At 44.6% G+C, this 27,743-nt stretch overlaps 1 protein-coding gene and 1 long non-coding RNA gene across 2 annotated transcripts in view; one reads left to right on the forward strand and one right to left on the reverse strand.

Moving 5' to 3' along the window:
• The window catches only part of ANKH (ANKH inorganic pyrophosphate transport regulator), a 130,504-nt gene that overhangs the window by 90,393 nt on the left and 12,368 nt on the right, over positions 1 to 27,743 (reverse strand). The gene's annotated exons all lie outside the window — the stretch shown is intronic.
• LOC116660527 lies at positions 8,975 to 27,326 on the forward strand. Its single transcript, XR_004316108.1, has 4 exons — positions 8,975 to 9,397; positions 10,069 to 10,074; positions 20,498 to 20,505; positions 27,316 to 27,326. It is a non-coding gene; the product is annotated as an uncharacterized LOC116660527 (long non-coding RNA).

Genomic DNA, 27,743 nt, shown 5'->3' on the forward strand with positions numbered 1-27,743 from the left:
TAACTCTTAAAAATTAAACTGAAAAATGCTTATGCTGCATTGTGGAACCATAAACCAAAGTCAAAATCATCACTTTGCTATTGGGTTTATTCATGTTCCAACAAACATCCATGTTCTCCGCTTCCTGGGCACACAGCTAAACTATATTTCCCAGTTTCCTCTGCAGGTAGGTGGGACCATGTGACCTGTTTTGGCCAATGAAATGTGGAAGAAGTGATGTGAAATCCAGTCATTAAGATGTGGGAGAAGTAATGAAGCCAATGAAATGTGAGGATGTGGGAGCAGGTCTGGTCCCTAAGAATTCCTGAGCGAACAAACCTCTGTCCTCACCTGTTAGTTGGATGCTGAAATCAGTGAACTCAGAGGCCCTAGAATATGGCACAACTATTACATACTGGGGACCTGGATTCCCGATGTCTGCATGGAGCACAGTCACCTCATGGACAAGGACTGTGGCACCAACAAGAAAGAAACTTCGAATCTGCCAAGTGACTGAGATGTCAGCATTCTTTGCTCAAGGAGTTAACAGACCTTAACCCATGGTTTTCTCCTTCCTGCAGGCATGACTGTAACGTACTTGAGTAATAACGTCAGCTAACACTTTTACCATGCGCCAAGCATCTAAGTGTTTTCCATGTATTAGCACTTTTAATCCTCTCCACTGACCTATGAGCCAGGCAGGTATTTTTTTCAGACCAGAAAAGTGAAACACAAAGAGTTCAATAATTTACCCAAGGTATCCATCCAAGGTAAGGTGAAGAACTGGAGTACAAGCTTCAGTCAAGTCCTAGAGCTGGTATTCTCAACCACTAGAATATACTGCCTTTTAAATATAAATGCACAAACACTGCACACGCATCTTTGGGATTATTCACCTTGGTGTTGCATAGGGTCAGTCCAGGCTCAGCCAAGAAGGCTGGTTGTCAATAAGGGATCCCCAGAGCATCCTTTCAGGGCACACCCCACTTTCTCATTTAAGTGGGGAGCTCATCATTCCTTTGGCTTCCTGGGGCTCCTAACTGAGGGATCATGTCTGGGCACATTCCATACACCCTCTCCCTTTGTTGTCTCTCTGCTCTGTCCTAAATCCTATTTCCCTTGGGATCCTGCTAACTGAAAATTGATCACTCAGCAAGTGAACACATTCCATCAAGGTTCTCCTTCTCCGATTCTCTGTTCATTTCAACAGAGATTTTAACAGAGGCCTTCAAGGGACAATGCCATAATCTGAAATGGTAATTTGACTTCTGAGAGTTTCCAACATCTCCGGGGAGGCACAGGAGCCATGTTTGTTTGGATAAAGGGGAGTATTTGGCGCACCTCCGATCCCACCATGCGGGCACCGACTCTAGTGTGGGATAGAGCACGTGACTACAGACCAACTGTAAAACACGTCTCTTTATTTCTAGGCTGTGGCTGCAACACCCTACTTCAAGCGCTGTCATCTGCTCTATGCCAGTTAGGAAAAGGAGCCACGGTAATCCCACCAGACGACTGGACATGAAGTTGTCCGTGACAGGTCAGCCTGGATACCTCCCAAAGATATCTCCCATCGTTAAAGACAAGTTTGTCTTCACTGCAGTGCAGTTCTTTGAGCCCACGCCATGGAATAAAAACCATCAGTAACATACACTCTAGTGAGGCCCTCATTATGTGGAAATTTTACTTGTGAAAATGTTTCATAGCCTAGACTCCAGCCATGCTACAGGAAAGTATAGCTTACCAAACTAAGGCGCTGTGTCCAAATCAGAGGTAAATAACAAGCCAGCAAATGACTCTCCCTCAGAGGTACCAATTTTTAAGGTCTGGATTACTCAAAGGAATTCCTTATGAGGCAATGATTCAGAAGCAAGTTCAAAACAGGGATACTGCAGTTCTAGTCAACTGGTGGCTCTTGCTGTGCACTCTAATGAAGAGAAATAATAGAAGCCAGAAGAACTAGTCGAACAGTCACTACCACCCTATGAAATACGTTTCCTATCATCTTTTTACCAGCTCTTTACAGAGGAGGAAGCAGGCTGAGAGGAGGTAAGTGATTTCATCAAGGTGACATCATGAGGAAGTGGCCAAGCCAGGACTTGAACTCCGGTGAACTCTGCTGGTACTTGTAACCACTACCAAACTGGGTATAACCAGAAACACTCATCCTGGTGATCAGATTTCTAGAAATAATCCGATCGAAAAAATCAAAAGCTGAACATCCTATATATAGTGAGGACTCAGCTTCTCCTGGAAAAGATCAGAGTTCTACAATCATATGGCCTCTCTCCGACACAGAAGAAGAAAAGAGTCAAACGCCTGCTTTATAAGTAAACTACCAAATGCTTAGGAAGAATGCATGTGGGCAAGTTGCCTGTTCTTGTGCAGCAAATCAACAGGAATGCTTGACACATGAGCTAGAATACACCTCGGCCAGGCCAGGGCTGCCCAAATCACTACACATTACGAGCGTCTGAAGAATCAGTCCTAGAAACTGCCTCCCAGCAAAACAATCAGATCAAATCAAAGGGTTGTTAGCTATGTCCTGTGTTCTGGGCAAGGGACCTGAGGCAAAAAGAAGCTATTTTCCCCATCCTCAAGATCTGTAAAAGATGTAAGACGTAAGTTCCGTGTCTTCATCGAAGCTCATCAACTCTCCTAACCAAGTAGTAATTTCAGCCAAGGAAGAACCAGCCTAGCCTCTAAATAGGTCCTTGGGAACATTAGTACCGTGTTCTGTAAGTCGGGGAACTGCTAATACTGCATTTCTGACCTTGGTTTTGCAATTTTGGGATCAGAGGGAAGAAGCTACCCATCTTCTCTTTATTGGTAAGATAAATGGAAAGTACCATGTTTTAAGTTGAAAAGCACCTCTTTAAATGATACCCTAAAATCACCATGACAGACTGCAGACTTAAGGACAACCACTGAGCAGGTTTTTTAAAAATGGGTATGCTAAGCAAAAATGTTAGGCAGAAAACTTCTTGGGTATTTGTGGCTTCCCTTCAGAACAATCCTCTTTTGTGCCTGGGCTCGTTGGGCAAGCGTGTTTTCCTAACGCAGGGCCCCATCATGCGGAGAACACATTACTTGTGGCTAGCCCCCAGCGCTGGCACTACCGTGCCCGTTACACACACCCACGCGGGCCGGAACGCCCGGAGGTGGGGACAGAACGAACAGGAAAGTTGTCCCTGCACTGAGGGAAGAGGCCAAATCAAACACACCCCGGGGCCTGTGGTGGGGAAAAAGAAGAGGCCGGAAAGATACTCCCTGGTGGCCTGGCATGTTTAAATGTTGTGGGTTCGGGGGATGGGGGTGCTAGTGTCAAGCTTTGGGGGTAAAAAACAACATCTCTAACTTAGAAAAATAGTTCGGTCAGTAGTGAAAGATTACAGCCACAGAAAGCACCAAACACACTAGCAGAGAGCTGTTTAAGAGCCCGAGGTCAGGGATCTGTTTTCCCAAAGTGCCTTCCCACTGGCCACCCTCCCAAGCACTGCCCAGGAAGGCCAGCCCTGGCGCTGGCCCTGCCCGTGAAGCACTGAATCTGATTCCGACTTTCCATCACGTCTAGCCCAGTGCCTTGGCACTGCAGAAGGTTTGCCTGGGACTTGCCTGGCTTTGGCCCTGAGAGGCCTGGATCCTGGGAAACCCTTCAGTCCTGGGCAGCCTGGGCCAGCTGGTGACTGTAAAAGGTATCTCGTGTTCTCAGCAGGCCCTCATGGAGACGTGGTTCAATGGTCCTTTTCCCCCCCGACCCTTACAAGGACACACTTATAGATGAAGCGACTTTTTTGATAAATAGAATATGATTCAAGGGAAATTATAATTTTGAGTATGCCCAGTGCTGAACCACATATAAGGTAACATATCCAAACATATTTAAAGCTGTTTTAAGTCATATAGGGCTATCTCTCTCATGTATTTTTTTTTTACATTAAGATATACTATTTAATAATACTATTGCCGGTGCATTTAAAAGCCACATTCTTTCAACTTGAATCTGCACAAAGTGTTAGAACTCTTGTGATTTGAGAGAACTACCCCCCATGGAGTTGTGACCTAGTAGCCCCAGCCTCCCATGTGGAAGTCTGCCTTGGGGAGGAGGGGAGTGAGGCAGGAGCAAACAGGACCCATGGTTGATCCCCAATCTCTGGTCTCCCCTTACGAATACTTGACCCCACCTGTCTCCACTGTCCTCCATGAAATGCCAACTTCCCCGACTGGCTAGCTTGACTCACACTCTCAAGGCAGAGTGGGCAGCAAAAGGATGTGGATGAAGGAAGGACTGCAGAATTTCCTCATTCTGCCATGACCACCATTTGGTCTTTCTTGTAGCAAACCCCCTGGGGCCACTTCATCAGGCATTTGATTGCCTCTCCAGGGTCCCCAGTGACCCCAGGCTGCCCACCCAATGGCGTCCTTTCACTCAATTGACTGCTTTGGGATTCTGGAGACACAGCGTGAGGCTGCCTGGGTTTTGTTGCTGATTATTTGCTGATTTTCATGATGTCATAGAACCTCATTTCTTTCAATGGCTGTTTAAACATATGCTAACCATTTGCAAAGGTCAGGAACCAGGAAAATAAAAATCTTTGAAAATGGTTTTATTGTAGTTCACCCACCTTTGCCCAAGCTTACTTGGCCACAGTCTCCAATATTCACCCAAAGCTTCCCACTATCCTGCCTGCATAATGTGGGAAACTTACTCAACTAAGCTATTCACAGACTTAAAAACAAACATTCTCTCCTCCTCAACCTGCATATTAATCTTGCTAATTGAGGAAAAGCAGTTACCCAATCACAGACTATTTCCTGTAGATTAATCTTTTTTTTTATCACCAAGTTAAATTAAGAAAGATAAGGAAGAGAGAGAACCTTTAAGGAACAAAGATTAATCATTTATGAAAGGTATTTTGCTTTTAAAACTAACCTAAATTTTGAAGGAAAAAAATAAAATCCTTGCCCAGCAAAATACCCAATTCTCCCTCAGTATTTCTCAAGAGCCCCTAACACCCACAGTGCACAGTTCTACCCAAAATTACAGTGAAATTTCCTGGCAGCCTCCTACCAAGAAGAGTAATTTTTAGATCAATAACTTCCAAATACAAGTTTTAAAAAATATTTTCTGGTCTGAAAATCACATGAAGAAATTAGTCTTTAAGCAGTTACCTTTCCAAAAGAGAACACAGTTCAAAAACTAAAAACGTAACAAGTATTTTAAGGTTTTTAAAAGGTTGCTGTCACAGACATAAATTTTATCGTCTCAGTGGAAATACTGACAGTTTTCCATGTGTAAGTAAATAATATTCCTACTATTGTGTTTTGTTATAAGGTCCCCAAATAGTTGCAATGAGGGAAAAAATAATTCTAAATTATAAAAAGCAGATCCCTTCCCTGAAAATTCAGTAACCAAAGTCAGTGATCAAATTGCTAGTAAATGGTTCCAGCGGCACACACAGGGGAAAAAGTAAAAGTAAACACGTGGCATCTAGTAAACATCTAGCATCAAGTCATCTAGAAAACACAGAGTGAGAATGGAAAACAAATTCTAATAGAATATTTAAAACTGCTTCAAGAGGAATCAGAGGAGGTAAGTTTCCAACATGGTTAAAGGAAGTTTGAATTACTATTTGTGCTTTAGTTTTCTAGCTTTAAAATGGGAATCTAGATTTCCATTCCACCGTGAAAGCAATGAAAAAGTTGGGAAGAATATGACTACTGAGAAAGTGGGAAAACGCATCCTTTTTGAAAAGGAGAAATTAAACTAGTTTCCAAAAATTACTTCCAGCTACCTTCCAATTGACAATTAAAATATATCTGTCTATAACCGAATGAGTGAGTGGCCGGAGACAATTTCTGGTGCTTAATGTGTTTCCGATTTCTTGATGCAATTACGCAGCTGGTTTGGTGGGCCCCGAGCTTGGCCAACTTGGTTCTTATTCCTGTGTCTCAGCGCAGTCGGGCAGCAAACAGAACCACAGTGAGGTCAGTGGCTTTCCTCCACTCATCTTAAGGCTCTCGATAGATCATATCTTCAGGTGCTCACAGGCAGGTGAATACTCATTCCATTCTTGAACCATAGTGTAGCCACACATTTTGGAAGTTCTACCAGAGAAGACTGGAAAGAAGTGTAAGCAGCTCTTTTGCCCGTTTTCTGTTTGTTCAGCTGTTTTCCTCACACCTTAATCGTAAAGATGAGCTCACTAGGCAACATTTAACCTGACTCCTGATTTTTGCTTTATCGAATGTACACAGTGCCTTGTCTAACCTGTTGATACCTTTCCTGGATTAGAAGGAGTAAGAATGAAGAATTAAGTAGTTGAAGAATGACTGACTCTCTACCCCTAGTTTCCCCTTAGTAAATTTGCAGGTGGACCCTGCAGGTGCAGGTGGGACCACACAGGAAAGAGAGCATCTAACTGCAGGCGAATCATGTGAGCAAGACAGCATCCAAGGGAAGATCAGGAGCCAGCACGTCTGCATGCAGTGGGAAAATGACAATCCGACCTCTCACCTTAATGATTAACTGAGACTGTTTCCCCTTTTTCCCTTTAAAAACCATCATGGCTGAGCAGGATCTTCAGAGTTGGTCTCTGGACATGAGTCCACCTTCTCCTCAGACTGCCAGCTTTTCTGAATAAAGCACCTTTCCTTTCCAGAGACACATGCCTCTCGATCATTGGCTTTTGAGCAGCAAGCAGCCGAACCTGAGTTTGGTAACAGAAGAACTGACTTAACACGCTCATTAAAAATGAGGTGTCTTTCTTGATACTCTGACAAACCCTCTTCTGTAAAGCTCAGGTCTTGGGGTGGGAGTGGGGTTCATTCACTGACAAGGGTGTTAGCTATTCACAGTAACTGGTAACAGACTAGACAAAGGTCTCACTTACTAAAAACAAACAAACATCACATAATGTAAAAGCTGTGAGTCGAATTCTTCCAGTGTCTTACTGAGGACTATATACTGGGAGATAGCCTCCAGACGGCTCTGAGAAACTGTCCTGACAAGGTGGGGGGTGGGGTCAGTACTTATATAATTATGGTGAGGGGAGCATGCCACAAAGCACACATCTCAGTAGAAGGGTGCTGTTAGGCATGAGGAGCAGACATCTTGGTTTTTTAATAATTTTAGTGCTTTCCTAGGTTTAAGAAGATGCAAGAGATTGGGTTCACAAAATTTTCTGCTAAAAATACCCAGCTATCTGAAGGCCTGTTCTGCCAGTTCTTCCCAGGGCACAGAGAGCCTCATTCCTGGTCTCCACCCTGGACTCCTTTCAGGGTGTGTTGAAGGTCAGTGGCCACAGTGGTTAATGACCTAGTCCTTGTAGAGCTGGCTGGCAGGTGACATTCTTTAGTTGGCTCCTGTATAGCTTGCTGGGCTGTTAGCAACACCGGTTTCCCTTGCTATGCGAGAGCAGAGCGTTCTGATGAAAACTTTCGTAAGCCAACATGGTGTAAAGTGAAGAATCAATTACTTAAAGACACATCTTGCTAACAGGATGCACAAAATAAATCGAGATAAAGCACAGATGCTCACAGACACAGCTGAAAGCCATGAGACTTGATGCTGAGATGCTGAGTATGGTTCCCAGTGAAGGAGCTTGGCGGGGCCCATCTTCCTGGTCTATGCATGAGCTGCCCTACAAGGGATCACTGAGAAACTAATGCTGAATGCTATTTTGCTTTTCATCTTTTCCCCTAAATTTGAAAACCCTCTTTGGATTTCTTTCAGTTAGCCAGAACAGGTACTAACGTAGGTCTTTCATAAAACTGAAGTGGCGCCTAACGAACTTTTGAAAAGTGGGGGATACCTGTACCAATCCTTGTAACACCTGAAGCTTGTGCTTTCCCTGGCCTGTCTTAGGGCTGATTCCCAAGGTTGCAGGTGTAAAGAAGGGTAAGGATCACTTAAGCATTCAGGACTGAAAAGGTTCCTGTGCAACCTTAAAAGCAAGTGATGATATTTGCCAGAGACCTTTGAAAACAGACAGTGGAAGCAATCTAAACATCTATGGACAGATGACTGGATAAAGATGTCTTTTATATATATGTATATTTATATATATCATTTATAAGTATTTTTTATACACACACAATGGAATACTAGTCAGCCATAAAAAAGAATGAAATAATGCCATTGGTAGTGACATGGATGGACTTAGAGATTATCATACTAAGTGAAGTAAGTCAGATAAAGAAAGACAAATATCATATGATATCACTTATATGTGGAATCTAAAGAATATGACACAAATGAATTTATTTATAAAACAGAAGCAGACTCACAGACACAGAAAAACTTATGGTTATCAAAAGGGAAGGAGGCAGAGGATAAATTAGGAATTTGAGATTTGTAGATACAAACTACTATATATATAAAATAGACTAACAACTAAGACTATGAAAAAGAATATATATATATATACACATGTAACTGAGTCACTATGCTGTGCACAGAAACTAACACAACATTGTAAATCAACTATACTTCAATTTTTTTAAAAAAAGGGAAAAGAAAGAGAAGATAGTTAAGATGTTACCCACTGTGGCCCGGCCTGGGCTGGGCCCGAGGGAGATGAGCCCGGCTGACCTGAGGCCCGCCCAACTCATCATATTCTACAAGGAGAGCCCGATCTGGTGCATAATTCTATCCCCTTGTGGGTCACTCCTTCATTCACGTAACAGAAATACGTATGTGCAAAGGGACTGTCTGCCGTCACCCAACAACGCGCTCCATCTCCCTCCTGCACTGACCACTCCTCTCAGTAACACACCACCTCAGACTTGGCCGCAGGAAGGAGTCAGGATACCAAACAGCACCACTGCAGGGCTCGGTGGGGCTCCAGAGGACCTGCACCCCATTGTGCGCCGATCTGGCTTAAATTCACAGCGTGGCTCCCCTTCCACAAAAATTCATAAGCATCTTTAAAGTATGGAGATAACTACTGTGATTTTATATATAATTTTAAAGCACAAAGAAAGAAGGACGGATGACAGGGGGTCGGGGGGAGAACGTGGGCTCTGCCGTTGGCCTGTGGGCACAGAGGAGGGCTCTGTCGCCCGACCCTGGACAAGTTATCTGCTGCCTTCAGCTTCAGTTTCCCCATCTGTAAAATGGAGAAATTAACAGAAGCCGCCCCAGGGGAAGAACCCTCCATTGAAAATGCTCAGCCTTGCAGGAGAAGGCAGAGCTCAGTGATAGTATGTGCTCAGCAGGCATGAGAACCTGGGTTCAACCTCCAGTACCTCCATTAAAAAAATAAATATTTTGAAATGCGCACCTCTTGGGGAGTGATGGAAATGTTAGCTATCTTGACTGCGGTGGTGGTTTCATGGGTGTAGACATCTATCAAAATTTATCAAATTGTACATCTGACATATGTGTAGTTTACAGAAATTTTACTACAATACAGGTGTTTAAAAATAAAATAAAAATTCGAAAATAAATAAACCTAATTACCTTCCCCTCACCAAAAAATTAAAATACTCAGTCTTTGCACGATCTGGGGTAAAAAGTTGTCCGCAAACAGCAATGGCTGTTGTCGTCACTGTTGCTGACTGCAGCAGAGGCGAGCGTGCTCAGAGTCGGGGACGAAGGGGCAGTGTTGGGGGAAACCCACATGCACTGACGATTTACGAGGACATTTCTTGAGATTCTTAAAAATGTAAAGCTCTATTGGTCTTGGGCAAGTCACTTACCCTCTCTGTGCCTTAATTTCCTCATTGGGAGAAAGAGGATCCTAACAGTAGCTGTTTGCTAGCGTTATTCAGCAGATTGATGGATTAATATACATAAAGCGTTTAGAGCCATTCTCTGGAACAGAGTCAGGACTATTTAACCCTTTGTTATCACCATCATGAAGGCAAAGAAAAGCACTGTTCGCAAATTAGTCACCCGAGGTAGGAAAGAAAAGGTTATTTCCCTAACATTTATGAATCAAGCAGGTTTAATCAGTATTCCTGATAATTTTTATGATGATATCCTTACAAAGTCTTTTTTTTAATTATAATTCTGGATTTGGACAGAGCTTGTTACATTTTAAAGTGCCTCCATAAGTATTTTTAATTCTGTTGAGATTAAGAGAGATGAATGTTACTAAAAGAGATGAATGTATGCCTCTGGTTAATCATGCAGATAATTTGTCTCGCGGAAGAGTCTGTTCCATTGCAAAAGGAAACCTTGCATCCAACAGTCTGTGCCTACAGTGCATTGTGAGCCAGCTCAGTGCATTGTGAACCATTTCTCAGCATCACTGACGTTGAAAACCATGATTACAATTGGGCTGTTAATCCTTCTAAAGGTTAGATGTGCTGATGATACAAAGCAGTGCCAATCCTACCTACACTGTACCCTGTGAGGCATCTATCTCATCCTGCTTCCCATCAGTTAATTTCAAGCCATGGGAAGGTCCAGAAACACCAATACAGTGTTCCCATGGATCTGGGGCTTGTGAGATTCTGGCAGACACTCCTGCTGGCTGCAAATTCCTTTTCCTGTTTGTCTTTCTGCTTAACCAGTCACTCTTTGTCTCATGACAGGATCCCACTTCAGGGGGTGATCCTCTCTACCTTCAGAAAACCACAAACATCTTTTACTCCAAAGCTATACTCTTCCTATAGGCGAGCATGGAATTATTAAAACCCTGGAGGGAAAACTCCCCTGCCTGGAGTGACAGAGGGAGAGGAGACAGAGAAGGGGAGAAGCTCCAACACAAACAACTGGTCCTCGTGGGACCGCCTGCTTAATTCCACTGGGACTGTTATTTGGCAGATGCTTCTTTGCACACTTTCTGATAAAGGAAAGTTTAGAAACCGTTTATTTTTCCAACAAATCACTTAATGAGCATAACAAAACATTCTGCAGGGTAAAATCTTTCCGCCAAAGTATACAAACTGCAGGTGTGTCCAGGCAAAAACCCAACCAAATCCTTTCTGGCCCCTAAGGTGTGCATACGCTGGCCACACAACAGAATCACTATCCACGCGAAGACAAAGAACATCGAGGATCTGAGCTCTGGGGACTCGGGTGTTTGTGAACAACTTGAGAATCACTGAACTATATAACAAACCGGGAAAGCTGTTCATAAACATCCCAGCAAAGATCCTTACAGTGATTTTGATCTAGCCATTTCCAAATAGATCTTTATTTCTTCTTCTTCTTTTTTTTTTAAGCAAATCAAGTGTAGACTTATGCAGCCTAACAAGCGGAAAGGTCTATAAAGTAAAGCAAGAGATGTAGGAGTGAGTTTCCATAGTGACTATAGCATCCAACATTTTTACTTCCTGACCTACAGCCTTGAGTTTAAACCTAAGTGAAGAGTAGTGAAGACAGGTAAAAAGAAAGCTAACATAGGAAAGTGAAAACACACAGACGCAGTTTGGTCTTACTGTCTGACTTTGATCCTTTTGATGACTAAGGTATCAGTGTATTCTGTCAAGGTTAAGTGTCTAGCCTCAACTCGTAAGAGTTTTATCAGTTAAGAACAAAAACCAAAGAGATTCCTTTTTTCTTTTTCTTCAAATCTTTAGTTTAAAGAAAGGGTTTTTATTTAGTTCTGTTTTCAAGGTTGGCTAGATTTTGATCAGTCTCCAAACCCCTAGGAAAGTCCTAATGGCAGTCATCTTTTCGCCTTTCATTCTCAATATTCTAATTTTGCACCACAAATAAGACACTTTACACATGTCACGGATGTCTGCAGGCCCAGCGTTTATTCTGACCTGAGAAGGAAAGTGAAGATGAACGTTCACCATCAGAGGTAGGAACTCCTCCTCGACCGTCAGGTACCTCGTGACCAGTCATGCGCTGAACCAGAGAAAATGACCAACGTCTGACTTTTCTGTGACCTAACAATAAATGTTCAGGCTGGCCTCGTCCGAGACATTTAGCCATTCCCATCTATGACTGTCAAAGAATCCTTCTGAGAACAAGCAAGACAATACATGAGAAGTTCTTAAATGTGCTGAAGGGGAGGGGGGTGGTGAGGAGAGTGGTGCGCGCCACACAAGTGATGGACGTCACCATTTGCTTTCACCCTGACCTCACCTCACACCTCCTATATGCAGGTTTGCTCATGAAGAGACCTCAACACTCTTAAATTTTCAACAAGCAGCACATCTGGCCAGAGTAATTCCCCCAACACTGTTTCATAACAGTTTGTGTTTCCTCTTTCTGTATCTAAGTTATGGTTCAAAGATTTCAAAGCAGGAACATGATATTATTCCAGCAGAGCACACATGTGCACCATTTTGCATCCTGTCCTAGGACAGAACCACTTGAAGAAAGTTGTTCCTGCTACAGTTTTCTAGAAGGAGGTGCCTGTTAAACACACACACAAAAATCACAAACGTGGATTATTTTTCTGGATTCAGAGCTTAACCAAATTCTGATTTTCTTATAACTTGGTTTTTACCATATTAAATTTGAAATCGAATAATCTATTTATAAGGTTAATTGATCTGTGCATTTCCTGGATTTGTGACAGTCACTCTTTTTCATTGCATATCATTTCTTCTTTTCTTTAAATTTGAAAATTAAAAAAAAACCCCAGCTTTATTGGGCTATATTTAACATGCATATTTAAAGTGCTCAATTTGATATTCTGATACACATACATGTCAGTGAAGCCATCACCACTGTCAAGATAACTTATCCATCAACTCAAAAGTTTCCTTCCACTTCTTTTTTTGAGGTACAACTGACATATAACATTGTATCCATTTTAGGTGTAAAACATAATGATTTGATATATGCATATGTTGCAAAACAATCACCACAATAAGTTAACCACCATCACCACACATAGTTACAAACCTTTCTTCTGTGATAAGCATTTTTAAGATCTACTATTTTAGCAACATTCAAACACATAATACAGTATTATTAACTATGGTTTGACAGTTATTCTAATAGTTGGTTTAGTTGCCAGCTTCAAGCAAAGGTAGATGCTTACGAATCTGCTCTATAAGAAAGTTTTTGGAAATGACAATGATTTGATTTAGTAAGTACTGCATTTTCAAATCTGCTTCAAAATTTTACTAATTTGTCAGGTGAAACGAGCCCTTCTGGCTTCCCAATGGTGCCCAGGAAGCCTCAACCGCACTCAAGGTCTGTCCAAGAGGGGAGTGTGCAGATACCTAAAGACAGCCAAGGTGCATCCTAGGTGACTCCATCCATGAAACGGAAAATGAATGGAAAACAGGGACGTCCCCACTGAGTGAAGCCTCAGAGAGAACCCACCGCTGCTCCAAATTAGTGGGCATTCTGCTTTTATATAACTTGACAGGCTAATATGTTAATCCTGATGTTTTTTCTTCTTCACCCTGCAGCACGTGTCTGGAACTGTCCTAAAAGTTTTGATGGGGAATGTATATAACTAACAGCATGAGGATACTAACTGTTACTACTGCTTTTACGTTTATTAGACAGAAATGTGCAAACAAAATGTTTACAGGGACAAAGCTAACATATAAATTTTTGTTCAAAAAGAAAAAAAGAAAAAACTTAGGGCCTCTTCAATCTGGACAAATGAGGGATCCAAGGGAAAATAACTAAAGCATAAAATAAGTGATCATTTTTAAAAATTATTTTTTAATTGTGGCTAAAAGACACATAATATAAAATTTACCATTTTACCCATTTTTACAGTATAAAGTTCAGGGAGATGAAGCACAGTCACACTCTTGTATAACCATCACCACCATCATCTCCTGAGCTTTTTTCGTCTTGCGAAACTGAAACTCTGTACTCATCAAACACTAAGTCCTCACACCTCCTCCCCTGGCCCCTGGCAACCACCTTCCACCTCTGTCTCCGTGAACGTTACTCCTCTAGGTATCTCACGAGTGGAACCACACGTTGTCTTTTGGTGGCTAGCTTCTTTTGCCACAAGTCAGTAAAGTCTTCAAGTTTCATCCACGTTGTAGCACAAGTCAATATGAGATCATTTCTTTTCCCCCAAATCGTAGCTTCGAGAACCAGGTGTCAATTCTGAAGTTCTAAGGAGTTAGTTTTTGTTCTTTGTTGTATTTTTAAGAAAAATTAAATGGACTAGTGCTTTACAAAGGGATGATAAACATTGAGCAATTTCTACCCCCAGAAGACAGTAAATGGCTAACAAGATAAATGCATTCACTACAATTAGATGAACTCCTAGGTAACAGATGCATAGAAGGCTTATTATTGGGAGGAAATTTCAAATCCCATTTCAGCCTGCTCTGCTTAATGTGGAGATGGTCAACTGCTAGCTGGTGTTCTCTATGACACTCGTCTCCCCTGAGAACCCTTTGAAGCTGGGTGTGGGTTGGGGGAGTGGTTTCTTACTCAGCAGATGGCCTCGCCAACCATCTCTTCACCTGCCAAGAGTCCGGAGGTTGCAGGTGTATGTCAGGCAGGTGTGAACCACATCAAAAGCTCAGCTCATTGAAGGCCAAGGACAGATACCAGCTCAGATCAAGCCACACCCGAAAACAGCCTGGCTGGCAGCATCTCACGGGGCCCAGGCTCTGGCCCGGTGTTCAGGTTTGGCCTAGAGGACATACAGGTGGTTGAGCTCTGCCTCGGTCTTCCTGGGGAACCAGCTTCGTCTCACTCTGCATAGACAGGAGGCGGGGAAGGAAAGTGGTGGTCACCCAGCCCGGGGGCGTGTGGGGCCTTCAGTTCGCAGGATCCTGAGAAAAGTTAAGCTAAGTCTCTGAGGCTGGACTCGAAACAGATGGCACTGGAGGCAGGAAGAGTGGAAATCTTCTGTCTCCCCCAAGTCTCCTCCATACACAAAGTGGTCACAAGCCACAGCCGAGCAGTCACGTCACCACTGGATGGCAGTTGCCCGTCCTTTTCCCTCTTAGTAGGATGCCTAGAGCAGAGTGTTCTGGACACGCAAGGCAGAATGCATGAGGATGCCTAGAGTGAAGTCAGTTCTCCCAGCCATCTCCTCTGACCCCACTGTGATTCCACGGCAGGATGGCAAATTCTTCTGGAAGCTTCAGACTAAGTGGGGCACTGAGTTGTGGCCAGAGCGCCGGGGTGATTAGAACTTTCACAGGCATCACCTCCCGAGGATGGTACCTGCCTGTGCCATGGTGGCAGGAGCCCGTCTCCTGGGCCATTTGGCTCCCTAACCAACCAGCCCCCCGGTTCTCATTCTATACCATAATGGACCCCAACAGATAAGAGCCCCTGCCAATGAGTATGGGGCTGACCAAGAAGGAAGAAAAGAGCCCATCTCACAGGAGCAGGAGGGGTGAGCCTGACGAGGCAGCAGGCTGGAGGAAACTCAGGTGTAAGGTGGGTTCTTCTACTTCCTCGATGTGCCCTTGTGTGAACTCTGGGCTGGGGGTGGGGGAGGATACGGGTCTCTGCCAAAGAAAGCTGATGCAAGAGAAGTGATAAGGAAATCCTCCAGGGTGAATGAGATGCTAACTTCCACACGGGGCGCCCAGGCAGCACACACACACAGCAGGCACACACTTTGCACACTCAGGTGAGTATGCACACCTGGGACCTATCTTAGACACCTGACTGTGACCTTTTTGCAATGGACAAGATACTTTTCCTCCTGTGAATCCATGAAGCAGGGGCGGAGGGGAAGAATAGCGTGTTCTTGCATCATCCATGAGATTCTGATCCGTAGTCAAGTTCACAGTCAGAGTAGAACAAACGTGGCTGCGGGGCAGAACAGCTTTACTAGCTAGCTGGGCTCTGGGATTTGTCTGCCTCTGCCTCACTTCCCCTGAATTCTGGTGTAACCTAAAGCCTTCTTTATTATTTAACATCCCCAAGGTGAGCAGCCTTGGGACAGCTCTGATGTCTTCTGCTTATCCCTGTAGTCCCTGCTCTCTTGGCACAATAAGCAAACAGGCTCACTTGCTTCCTAAACCCACAATTGTGTTTTACTCGCCAAGTTTCCTTGACCTTACACTTGGCCTAAGGTGTTTCCAGCCACATGTACTATTTCAGCGTTTTCACCCAACTTCTGGACTATCAGCTCAAAAGCAGCTGCGAACTTTGAAGTCCTCAGAGGTCCTTACCCTAAAGAAAGACATCAATATGCTATTTCTATCCCAACTGTAGCCTTCTAACGCTCCCGACTTGCTCTCATGTTGCCCAACTTCCACTGTGACTATTTAGATTTTATGAAGGTGTTGTATCTACAACTTAGAGGTCTGGGGAAACAGTGGAAATCAAAAGATAACTTGGTATTTTCCATATTTCCAATCGCACCTGGAAGCCGGGCCATCTGGGCTCAGATGAGCCCTGTCCACCGTCTGTAAAGTCCTGCTTCACGGTGGCACAAGAAGATTGAGGATTTGTTTATTGGCGCCCTCCTCACACTCTGAGGATTTTTCATGTTTGCTTTGAGTCTAAGAGTTGCTTCCATCTTTCACAGCTCCCCGCCCGCTGCCTTTTCTTTGTGTATAACATGCTCTTTGTCTGGTGGGAGAATTCTGGTGCTTCTAGGGCCGTCTAGGGAGGACTGGCGCCATCAGGTTGGTATCGGTTTCTACTCAAAAATGTTTCCCTCAGGGAGAGAAATTACTTTGCAACCTATCATATTATCAACTTCCTCTTGCTCTTCTATTCCTGTTCAGCTAAGCATGCAAGGAGAAAACAGCTCTTTCTTTACAACTGAACTTTCAGGGAAGACTTTAATGAGATAACTGATCATTTAACATCCAGATTAAGGGTGTTGACAGAAACGTGCTTTCCAATAAATCCTCCATTTCATCATTTTGGCAAAGAACAAAAATGCATATTGTTTTACCTGTTTATCTAATTAGTGAATCTGGTCAAAGTCTAGTTTGGATAAATAAATGAGTCCAGAGCTGTCTTTCTTCCCTCTACCCTGCACCTGAAGCCACCATCCTGAAGTTTAAAGACTTTGCTGCTGGCAGAAGAAAAGATGGTGGTCTTTGTTTTTTAACTTTCCTGATTCCATTAAGGACAAGAAAAGGAGACAGTATAAAGCAACTAAACAAAATGGCACGTGTATGTGTGAGTTTATGGGCTTGTGTCCAGGAGTTTCTCATAAGATTTTAGTACCTGCTGACCTTACCATATAGAGCCACAAATTTATAGGGTTTTCTGAGCCCCTACAGAAAGACTTGGGTTGACAAGGACTTGAAAGGAGGGTACTCTGGGTCCAGCACAAAAGAAGAAACACAGGGCTGCTGGAGGTCCCCCTGGATTCCAATCCACCAAGGGAGCCAGGCAGAGCCTGATTTGACTCTCCCTACACTGGGCTACCTTTGATGTCCTGCAATACTGCTCAGTGACCGTAGGTGTCAGGGGACCTAGGGTTGGTCTGACCAGTGATGTGCAAAGGTAATAGATTAATCACCCCAGTACTGCAAACCTGCCCCCCCCCAAAAAAAAAATCCCTTGGGGACTTTTCACCAAGAGATTCCCGTAAAACTCTTATTTTGACACAGCCAAATCCTAACCTTGTGAGCATCTTTTGGTAAATCACGCGGAAAGCATCATGTCAACCTGCTAGAAAGTGGTTATGATTTTTAAAGTTTAAAGACCATTAACCAAAGTGTCTTAAGATGACCATTTCCGTGAGTCAAGGGTTTAAGAAGACATTGTATGGACTCACTGCCTCCATACAATGCTCTGTTTTCCATACAAACCTTCCCCCCACCCCCTGTCCTTGATCGCCGGGACACCCCCCACTAGAAACAGCACAGAAACAGCAGTAACTACAACTCCATTTACGTGTATTGGGTGTAACAGTCAGCGGGGCTGGGGCTATGATAAGTGGGACAGATTTATTTAATAATCACTTTTAAGTGCTTTTTAGTCATTCAGCTTTTCAGAGGATTTCTTTCTCAATTATTTCCTACGTGGGCAATGGAATGGTACTTCAAGAATAAATCACGGAGCCACAGCCAAGCGACTGATTATTGCCTTGGGCTGTTTCTATGAGGGACCCACCTTACGTCATCCAGCACATCTCATTTGAGAGGGAACACACACGTCTGACACACTGTGAACCAGACTAAAGATGAACCTCGAGTTTGGCGCTTTTCAAACTGCAGTCTGGCAGGTCGCTGGGCTCCTAAGATGAAGCGCTCTTCCTCAAAAGCAGTGCATTGCTCTCAGGAAGAAGGGGGCCGATACACCACTAAAGGCATGGGTGACAAGAGCAAAATCTCTTATTATTGTCATCCATATGGGGAGCAAGGAAAAGAGGTAAAAGTCAGCAGCCTCAGAATGAGTGATTATGTGGCCAGTGAAGAAAACAGAGGTGGGAGGGGGAAAATGAGCTGTTACTGGCTCTGACATAAAATCGCCTTTGCTGTGGAGGCTGCGCGCCGGTGCTCGGAGTAACAGCTGTGTACGAGGATGCTCTGATCCGAGAAGAAAGGAAGGGGCCCTGTAATCCTGCGGGACCTGCGGGCTGCAGCAAAGGGAAGCAGCAAGCCCTCAGTGCTAAGAGAACAAAAGGGTCGTAATCAGCGAAGCTGGTATATGTCGCGGCCTTCATCTGTGCTTCTGTGAACCAGCTCTGCACGGGGCTGGTTCTTCCAGTCTAGCTGTCCTTCGGATTCACAACAACTGCTGGGGCCACGTCAGCTGAGAGACAATCTACTGGTCAGGCTGCCAGAGTGAGCCTGGGTTCCCCGCCCCTAGTCACAGACCCGGCCTTTCTGACATCCTTAGGATGGAGAATTTCTCCTGCTTCCTGTGGGAGGACCACCTGCTTTCAAATAACCACCAGTCACTAGGAGACTCCCATGAAAAACTACCACTGAAAATCCCATAAGGATTTTTCATTTGCTTTTTTTAAATTTCACGCTCTGTTCTGTGAAGGTGAGAAACTTCAAACATCACGACTGCACCTTTCTGTGATAAAGCGATCATGGCTATTAGAAAGAAGATGACGTGTTATTACGAGGAGAGATGAGTTACAAATTACTTTTAATGACCCGCTGAAAGAAAAATAGTGATTTACCTGCCTCCATTCGCTGCCCCTTCCCACCAAAACAAAACAAACAAAAAACTCCACAAAAAGCAAATGAACAAACAAAAACACACCTCAAGGGAGATAAAAGAAGAAAAATGCTTTCATGCCTAGAAGCTGTCCACCCCTAAAAAGGACACAGCCCACACATAAAATGGTTATTTCTACACTTTGAGAAGCCACAATGACTTAGAGGAGACTACAGTCACTAAGGGATTAATTGCACTGTATTCTCATTCAGTTTGGGTTGAGAGCTTTATTTTCAAAGCTCCACCATTAGCTTTATGACAAATCTATGCTTTGCTTTCTAAGGTCCTCCCCGCTGCCAGCCCCAAATCAACTCCATAGAATTAAAAAAAAAATCTGGCTTATTTAAAACAGCCTGTAAATATTTACCATCATGCTATGGGAAACCTCAAACAACAGGAAACTATCCAAATGTTGTCGAGGTTATGTCACCAATGGCTTAATAACCTCAAAAGCGAAATCAATGCAAACAAGTACATATCACGGTTCTGGGTTAAGGAGGATAGGGTTTCATTTACAGAACAGTGTTGAGTGTTGAAAACGTAACACTCTTATTTCCACCATTTTCCCTTTGGACTTGCACCTCAACCTCAGTCACTGAGGACCTGGCATATACTGGAGATCAGATTTCTTCTTCTAATCTTGGGACAGCAGGTAAGTCCCAGATGCATTTTCTCTCCCACCTTCCCGTTTGGATTTTGAGGAGGGAAAGCGTTCTAGTTCTAGCGTATTGTCTCCCTTTGTGTAACGATAAATGATGCAACAAAACCAGAATCCCTGCCCAAAGGACTGTCCCCTCTGACAATGTGAAATATATAGAGACAGTTCATAAACCATGACCACTAAACTTCATTTGCATAGAAATCATTGCAGGTTATGAGCCTACGTATTGGACAGACGGAGGGAGGGAGGGAAGGCGGGCTTAACAGCAAGTGCTCGCTAGCTGTTAGATTACTTATTACGTCAGTGCTGTTCTCTGTTCGGGGCCCAGACTGCGACACAGAGTACGGCACATTAGAAGCATCTTGGTTGGGCCGCAGCTCACTCTGATGACCAAAAGTGCCAAGTGCAGAACGCTCCTCACTAGGAGGTGAGAGCTAATAGCTGGAGGAGCGCTTCTCACCAGGGTTGCTCCTCACATCTGGGTCCGTTCAGTCTGTTTCCAGCCATGGTTGTGCAGGATGAGTCCCTGCTCCAGAAGAAGATACCGGTCAGTCACACAAGATCGCCGTGCACTAAGAAGCTGCTTTAATGGCCACTTGCAGTGCACCCCTAAAGAGAAGCTGGTCTTCTTTGTGGACTCACAGGGCGGAGGGCTGGGAGTGGGCAGGGGTCTCCCCAGCCCTCCGCTCCACCTCCCTGGGTCAGTGCGCCCTGCACGGTTAAGGCCATCTCCGCATCAGGGAGCACCTCAATGGTCACAAATCACTCTGACTTTTTAACCCTTGGGTGACGTCACCTCGAGCAAAAGGCCTCGTTTTGCATGTTTCCTTTCACCAGAAAATGATTTCTCACCCAAACACAAGAATTAACTGTTTTGCAAGGCGGTCTCACTGATGCAGGAAAAACAGATGTGGGGCGTGAGGTGGGCCATGTCCCAGGCCTCGGTTGGGCCCCTGGGATGTGCCCTATCTAGTGTGGGTCCTTGCTTCATGCAGGAAAGAATTCAAGAGCGAGTCACAGTTGAGTAAAGGTAGATTTATTTAGAGAGATACATCGAAAGGCAAGAGAAAGGTCACGAGGTGGGGGGGGGCGGTGTTGGGCTCAGATTAGAGTGAAAATAGGTACACACTCCATAGACAAGAGTGCTGGCCTTCTCTGAAAATGAGAGAGAGAGGCGGCCACGAGGCTCCCTGCTGCCAATTTTTATGGGCTCAGTGGCTTCATATGCTAATAAGTGGAAGGACCAGTCTAACTAGCCTGGGGAAGGGGCTGGGATTCCCAGGAAGTTGGCTACTTCCCACTCTTTGACCCTTTGTGGCTAGCCCTGGGACAGTCATGGCGCCTGTGGGCATGTTATTCACCACGATAATATGGTACAATGGGTGCACAGTGAAGCTCAAGGTCTGCTGCAAGTCAACCCTCCCACCGTCTTGAGCCTCAAGGCCGGCTGGGGGTTGACTGTTTCACCATCCTTGCATTAACTGCTGTGTCATTCCTTGAATGGCTGTGCCCTGCCCCCGTCCTGTCTCATCACTAGTGTCTCCATACAACCCGCCGACCGAATGTCATGTTTGTGCCACCAGTGATGCCCCCAGATCCAACACCTGGGTCAGCACCGGAGAGGAGCTGCTCTCCCGGCTGGGGGGTGGCGTGGCATTCTGGTAGCACATTAATGCGCCGTCACCCTTGCGCTAAGCTCGAGCACGGGGTATTGTGCTTTGGAAGAAATTGAAAAGACTCGGTCCGTTGTCCCTCCATTTAGAGGGCCAGGTGTGCTTCAGCTGATAGAAGATGGGGGACATCTGCACTGACCCTGCACAAATCGCATTCACCACATCACTTGTGTGTCCAGGCACGCATTCACTTCATCCAATTGTTTCATTCCAGCCCGTCTGAGGCTCCCTCTGTGCTGAGCACTGTAGGAAGGGAGCCCTGAGGCAGGCTCGGTAGGTGGCATCACACACTGGCCCTGCTTTCCTTCTGGGGCTCGTGGGGAGATGGGGAGACAGACGTGGAACTATGGAGACGCCCTGGACATGGACGAGGCAGGGAGGGCAGGAGCTCCAGTGCCCCCAGGAAGGGTGGAACGAAGGCTATTCTCTCTGCCCTAGATGCTGTGACAAGGCAAGAAACAGTACCGCAGAAATCGGGGGAACCTAATCTGAAATTGATGAATGCTTGGAAGGAAAAAAAAAAAAACACTAAAAAAAAAAGACACCTGATTTATGAAAAGGTGCTGAAAAGCAAGGAAACTGCAAAGTTGGCCAGAAGGTATGGCCACTGAGAGCCCAGGGAGTGTTTTTTTTTCACCTGATGATTAAATTTGATGAAAGTAATATTCTGCAGCATAGATAAGAAGGAACGGGGAGGCACTCACCATCAGAGGAGGGCAGGGAGGGGCAGGGCGAAACCGGCTCGGCAGTTTGGGAAGGCAGAGCCGGATGCTATGATGTTGAAGGAAGAGAGCTAAGGAGGTGAGGTTAGAGTTCCGGGAGGACTGGGACGGACCCTGCAAGTGACCTCAGTGCTGAAGGGGGGCCACTGTCTTCATGAGGACAGAGGGGGACCTCAAAAAGGAGGCGGGGAAAGCTTAGGCCAGGCAGACACCCAGGGAAGGAAGGCTGCCCTCCCGCTGTGGTCCTCTGACCCGAGCACAGACCACAGGCTCTGAGTCTCACCGCCTCCCTACAATCCAGGCCAACTTCTCTGACTCCAAGACTGGACTCCACGCTCCTCCGTGCTCCAGGATTCCTGCTACGAAGCCCCACCCAGGGCACGAAGGAGGATGGGGCTCACCTTGGAGAGGGGGATGAGGCCAGCGGACCCTCTTGTCCAGGCGTGTCTTCTACAGATGTCCGCTGCTGGTAGCCACACTCTCCTTCCCGGCAGCGTTAGCCCACGTGCCCGTGGACTGTGGAACAACTACTGCGGTCAATGAGAATATACTTTACAAACTGTAAAGTGCTCAAAAATGTGCAGTGTGCACCAGGCAAGGGAAAGGGCAATGCTCATTTCATTGCATTAAAACTGAGTTCCCCTAAAAAGGAGTTCACCTGAGTTTATGATTAAGCTCTCTTTCCAAAACTTTATTCCCTTTCTTGTCCCCTCTGACCTGGATCCTGTGCTAACCGAACACTAATCAACCAGTCAGATGACTGGAATTGCAGTTGTCCATGACATCTATTGTTATGACTGACATTGCTGCCATTAATTTAGTATCATTAACGTACATCAGCAAACAGACGCGGGTTCCTCCAGGGCAAGGTGAGCTCACAGGGCCCCAAGCCATGAACCACTTGGCCTGAGAATCATAGACCAGAGACATCCGGATCCCTTGAAACTAGGATGAAGAAGTGTTACGAGATGATGATTCATCCCAGCTTCTTTGTTTTTCCCCTTTAAAAACACCCCCCCCCCCACTCCAAGGCCAAGCTGGAGTGGAGCTCGCTTGGTGCCCTGCAATGAGCCCTTCCTTTGCACAAACACCTGCTCTCAAAGTTTGGCTTTCCGTCCTGCAGGTACATGAGCCCTTGCTCAGTAACAGCATCCTGAAAAAGGAATGTCCACCTCTGCTGAACTGAAAAGAAACAATTGGGTTAAGGATTTGTTTTCCTCCCCCTTAATTTAAGGTATTTGTATTAACATTGGTGAAAGAAAGAAAGAAAAGAAAGAAGAAAAGAAAAGAAAAGAAAAGAAAAGAAAAGAAAAGAAAGAAAAGAAAGAAGAAAGAAAGAAAGAAAGAAAGAAAGAAAGAAAGAAAGAAAAAAAGAAAGAAAGAAAGAAAGGGAAAGAAAGAAAAGAAAGAAAGAAAAGAAGGAAAGAGAGAAAAAAGGAAGGAAGGAAGGAAGGAAAGAAAAGAAAAAGAAGAGAGAAAGAAAGAAAGAAAAGGAAAGAAAGAAAGAAAAGAAAAGAAAGGAAAGGAAAGGAAAGGAAGGTATTTGATGTAATATATACATAATTAGAGGTATTCCTTTACAATATGGATATGATCCAATTATAGAAAATATTTTTACTTCCTTAAATTTTCATCTAAGAGCTTCCTAGTAGCTTGGTTTCTTATTATTAAATGCTGTATTTTGCACTATTTTTCAAGAAGGTATCAATGGAATGAAGGTACAGATAAGCCTAAATCAATAGATACAGGTAGGTGTTTTTAAATTTTACTCTCACTAGAAAACTTAGCAGTAACACCCTTAAAAATAGAATTTGAATGCCACTTAAGGACTAATTAGAGAAAAGGAAACACAAGATGGAAGTGGCAGGGCCCTTAGAAATTAGTAGACAAGTTAAGACATGATTGGGTCACGCTAAATTATGGGGCAGGTGAAGGAGTAGGAAGCAAACTAACAAACTGGCCTCCCTGATGCTAAAACTGCTTGCTGATTCATTCTTTACCGAGAATAGCTTTAACCCAGAGGCTGTGCTCCAGGAAGGAGATAATGGGCTGATAATCTCAAAAGAATGGACAGACCTTCCCAGACTCATCCAGGTTATGTAACACCCTGTGAAACGTCCTGATCGTTATCACCTTTTCTGTTCCATCCAGTTTTTCTATAAAACCTCAAGACCCCACCTGCAAGATGGGTTCACAGTCTCTAAGGCATGAGTCTGTGACTCCCCTTTGACTGGCAAAGCAATAAAGCAGTTCTTTTTAGATTCTCCCCCAACTCTGCCTCTCTGTCTTTCGGGGTACAGAGGCTGGTTTTGCGGCAACATAGGGAGCAGGAACTTTAAAGTCCAGATAGCTACTGATTGTGACTAGCAGAACAAGTATTTCTCTAGCCATAAAGAAATCAGAGTTATTTTCCACGTGAGAACACTTAAAACTGCCTTCCAAGTTGCACTGACTGGGACAGCTCACCACTAGATTACATCGAGTTACAGGCAGTGGCTTCCCACATCCCATCACCACCCCCAGACCCCCAGCGGTCCTGGGTCCCAGATGCTACAGGAAGCAAGAGTCCCACTGCAGGGGTGTCCAGACACCCCTCTGTGCCTTGGTCTCACACAGTCCACCCAGGAGAACCTGCCCCATCCCACCTGCGAGTTCCACCCCAGGGGATCTGTTTCACATCCATGATCTCTCTTTGGACTCTTGTCAGGTTATCTTCCTGGGACTGTGGGACACTCTCATTTATGAGCTCTCAAATGACCATAATCACAGCTAATGAGGCAGGTGCATCCAGAAGACCTTTTGATTTTAAGTTAACCCAGTCTCTAAGGCACGTGGCACAACCTCCTCCCCTCCCAGCCACCACCACCTTCCCTACATTGTTATTAAAGGTAATTAGGACGAACACTACTTTTCAACATTACTGCTTTTTCTAACAGCATGGTTTTCTACTCCTCATTACAAACAGACAATATTTTAATAACATTAGGGGTTGTGTAACTTTGGTTGAGTGGCCTGGAAACCTAACCACGATTTATAAAATTATTTCTACAGCAAAATGTATTCTAAATGAATTTTATGAATTACAGCCAGCCGGTAAGCTGCAGACAATACCACAATCCAAACAAACAAACATAAAGCCATAAAAAGGACCACTCTGAGGCTGGTCCACTCCCTGCTGTTTACACAGTAAACATTTAATATACAGAGAGTCGGAGCAAAACCTAGGAGCCTCATCCCATTGAATTCCAGATGGCATCTCTCTGCTGTCGCCAGGCACCTGGTCTAACTGTAATATTACCCCTAGTACAGCTCCACGATGGTTCAGATAATCTTGCCTCCCCCCACAGTCCTCCTGTATTCCAATGCCAAATATTTCGAAGTATTTTTGAATTTTCCAATCACTATTTCATTAAGGCAAATGGCTGAGAACTGACTGTATTATAATAAAGCATTTTTCCATTTTGAAGGGAAAAAATGAATATGCATTGTATTTGCATTTAGGTAAAAATGCAAAGAGCTCCCATTTATGGACAATGTAAATGCAGGTGCCCCTGGGGGAGGGAGCCAGAGGAAGAGAAGGGGAGAAAGAGAAGCAATGCTATGCAGGTACCAAGTATTTATCGTAGCCCCCACTCCCCCAACTCTTATGCATAAATTTGCCTTCTCCCTCAGGCAAGCAATTTAAAACATTTCACTAACTCTATTAGCAAATTAACATGACTAAGATGGAACTCACTCTCCTCACTCCAAACCAGCTCTTTTAAAGCTGGGTAACACCATCCTCTGCTTCATCTTCTCCCACCCTCTCCCATCAAGGACCGAGTCCGTTTGATTCTAGATAGCTTTTCTCTGAGCCCTCCCTCCCTGCCCCCCAGCCCTAATCCAGGCTGTCTTCATCTCTCTGGTGGTTGCCAGAAGAGCCTCTTAATTGGTTTCCCTGGCCTCTGGTCTCACCTCCCTCTAATTCATTAGCCACAATGAAACCAAACTCTCTTTCAAATATGCAAATCCAAGCACACCACATTCCCATTCAGAACTCTTCAAAGTTCCCCACTGCCCTTAGGATCAAGGCCAAACTCCTTATGCTGATTGACCGGACCCCTCCTGGTCTGAGTTCTGCTCACCCTGCCACCTGCCCCTCCTAGTCTTGCTCTCTGTCTCAAATATACTCAGCATTGTCATTTTCCACCTGGAACTCTCTTGCTTTCCAGAATAGAGGACACACCATTCTTTTTAGATCTCAGCTCTTAGACTGAACCAAAGCTTCCTTGACCCTTTAAGAAGGGTCAAAGATTCCTCCTACAGGATCCCAGAGTAAACACTCTGAAAAATATCACGAGCCATATCAGTAAACAAAGGATGCTGCGGCCATCAAGTCATCAGCCGCTACCACCACCTCTGACCATGAGGGAGCGGACGGAATTCAGGATGCAGACAAGCAGGCAGCCCAGCCTCTGCACCACCACCCAGTTGTGTGCCTTGAGGGAGCTCAGGATAGGAAAGAACAGGACACTGGCCCTAAATAGCCAGGTGCACATCAAAGGAATGATTTCATGAGCCCAGACCTTTGCACCTTCCCATACATAGAAAAGCGCTAAATTCCTTAATTTGAGATGTCTGGTTTTCTCTAATTAACAGTAATCTGGTGTTCTGACTACCTAGTCTTTGTTGCAAAAACTCCTATATATCCTGGCTTCTCCCTTGCCTGGGCAGAACATCTCTAGAGCAATCTGAGAGGCTGTGTCCTGGGCTCAAGCCTTCAGGAAATCCACCGAATAAAACATAACTCTCAACTTTTAGGTTGTGCATTTTATTTCAGTTGACAACACCCTTTTCTTCCTCTATCTCAGACTTGCACATTCCTTGGTAGATGCCTGCCTGTCTGCTTGCCCTCCTAGATTAATCACTGCACGGGTCAGTCCTTTCTCCTAATCCACCTTTAGTGACTAGCACTGGACAGGCCACATGGTAGGCATCCAAGAAATGTTGAACGAACACATTCATGAAGACCCTCTTCCCTCTGTAATCCATCCCCCTTTTAATAGTGAAAACACTCCAAAACAATGCATTAAGCACCAGGGGAAGTGGGTTACAACTCTCAACTCATTAAGCAGCCACCACACTTTGTTTCAAACACCTTGGTGTGTCACTGCCATAACTATCAGTAACTTGAGAAAGACCTGGTCCTATCTGCATGTCTAGATTAGAGAAGAAGCCAGTGGTACAAGTAACAACCCGCCCTCCCCCACCCCAAACCCATGTCAAACAGCAGCCTGTGATTAAGAGAAAATGAAATTAAACCTATCATTTCAAAATGCACATGTTACCTAAATCCTAGCAACGCAATTAAAACAAAACAAAACAAACAAACAAAAAAAAAACCCAACACTACCGAGCAAATCCAGTCTTAAATGTCTTTTCCTTAAAGTTAAAAAAAAAAAAAACCCAACAAAAAACAGCATTAATACTGCTGACACACATGTTGTAAAATCCAAGTGTTTCTAGCATCTGTCCTCCAGCATGCGTCTGCTTGCCTCAACTCAGCTGGCTCTAGTCTAATAAGTCTCCTTAATGCAAGTCACAGAATTAATACAAAGCAAGAAAAGTCAGCTCTAGCCAAGAATGGGTCAAGGTATAGCAGCCCGCCTGGCTTGAAGTCTTAGCAATTCTGCTTTAAATACGGGGCGCACTACATACTTTTCAAAGTTCTTTTG

This window comes from Camelus ferus, chromosome 3 (genome assembly GCF_009834535.1).
Source record: "Camelus ferus isolate YT-003-E chromosome 3, BCGSAC_Cfer_1.0, whole genome shotgun sequence".
Classification (NCBI taxonomy): domain Eukaryota; kingdom Metazoa; phylum Chordata; class Mammalia; order Artiodactyla; family Camelidae; genus Camelus; species Camelus ferus.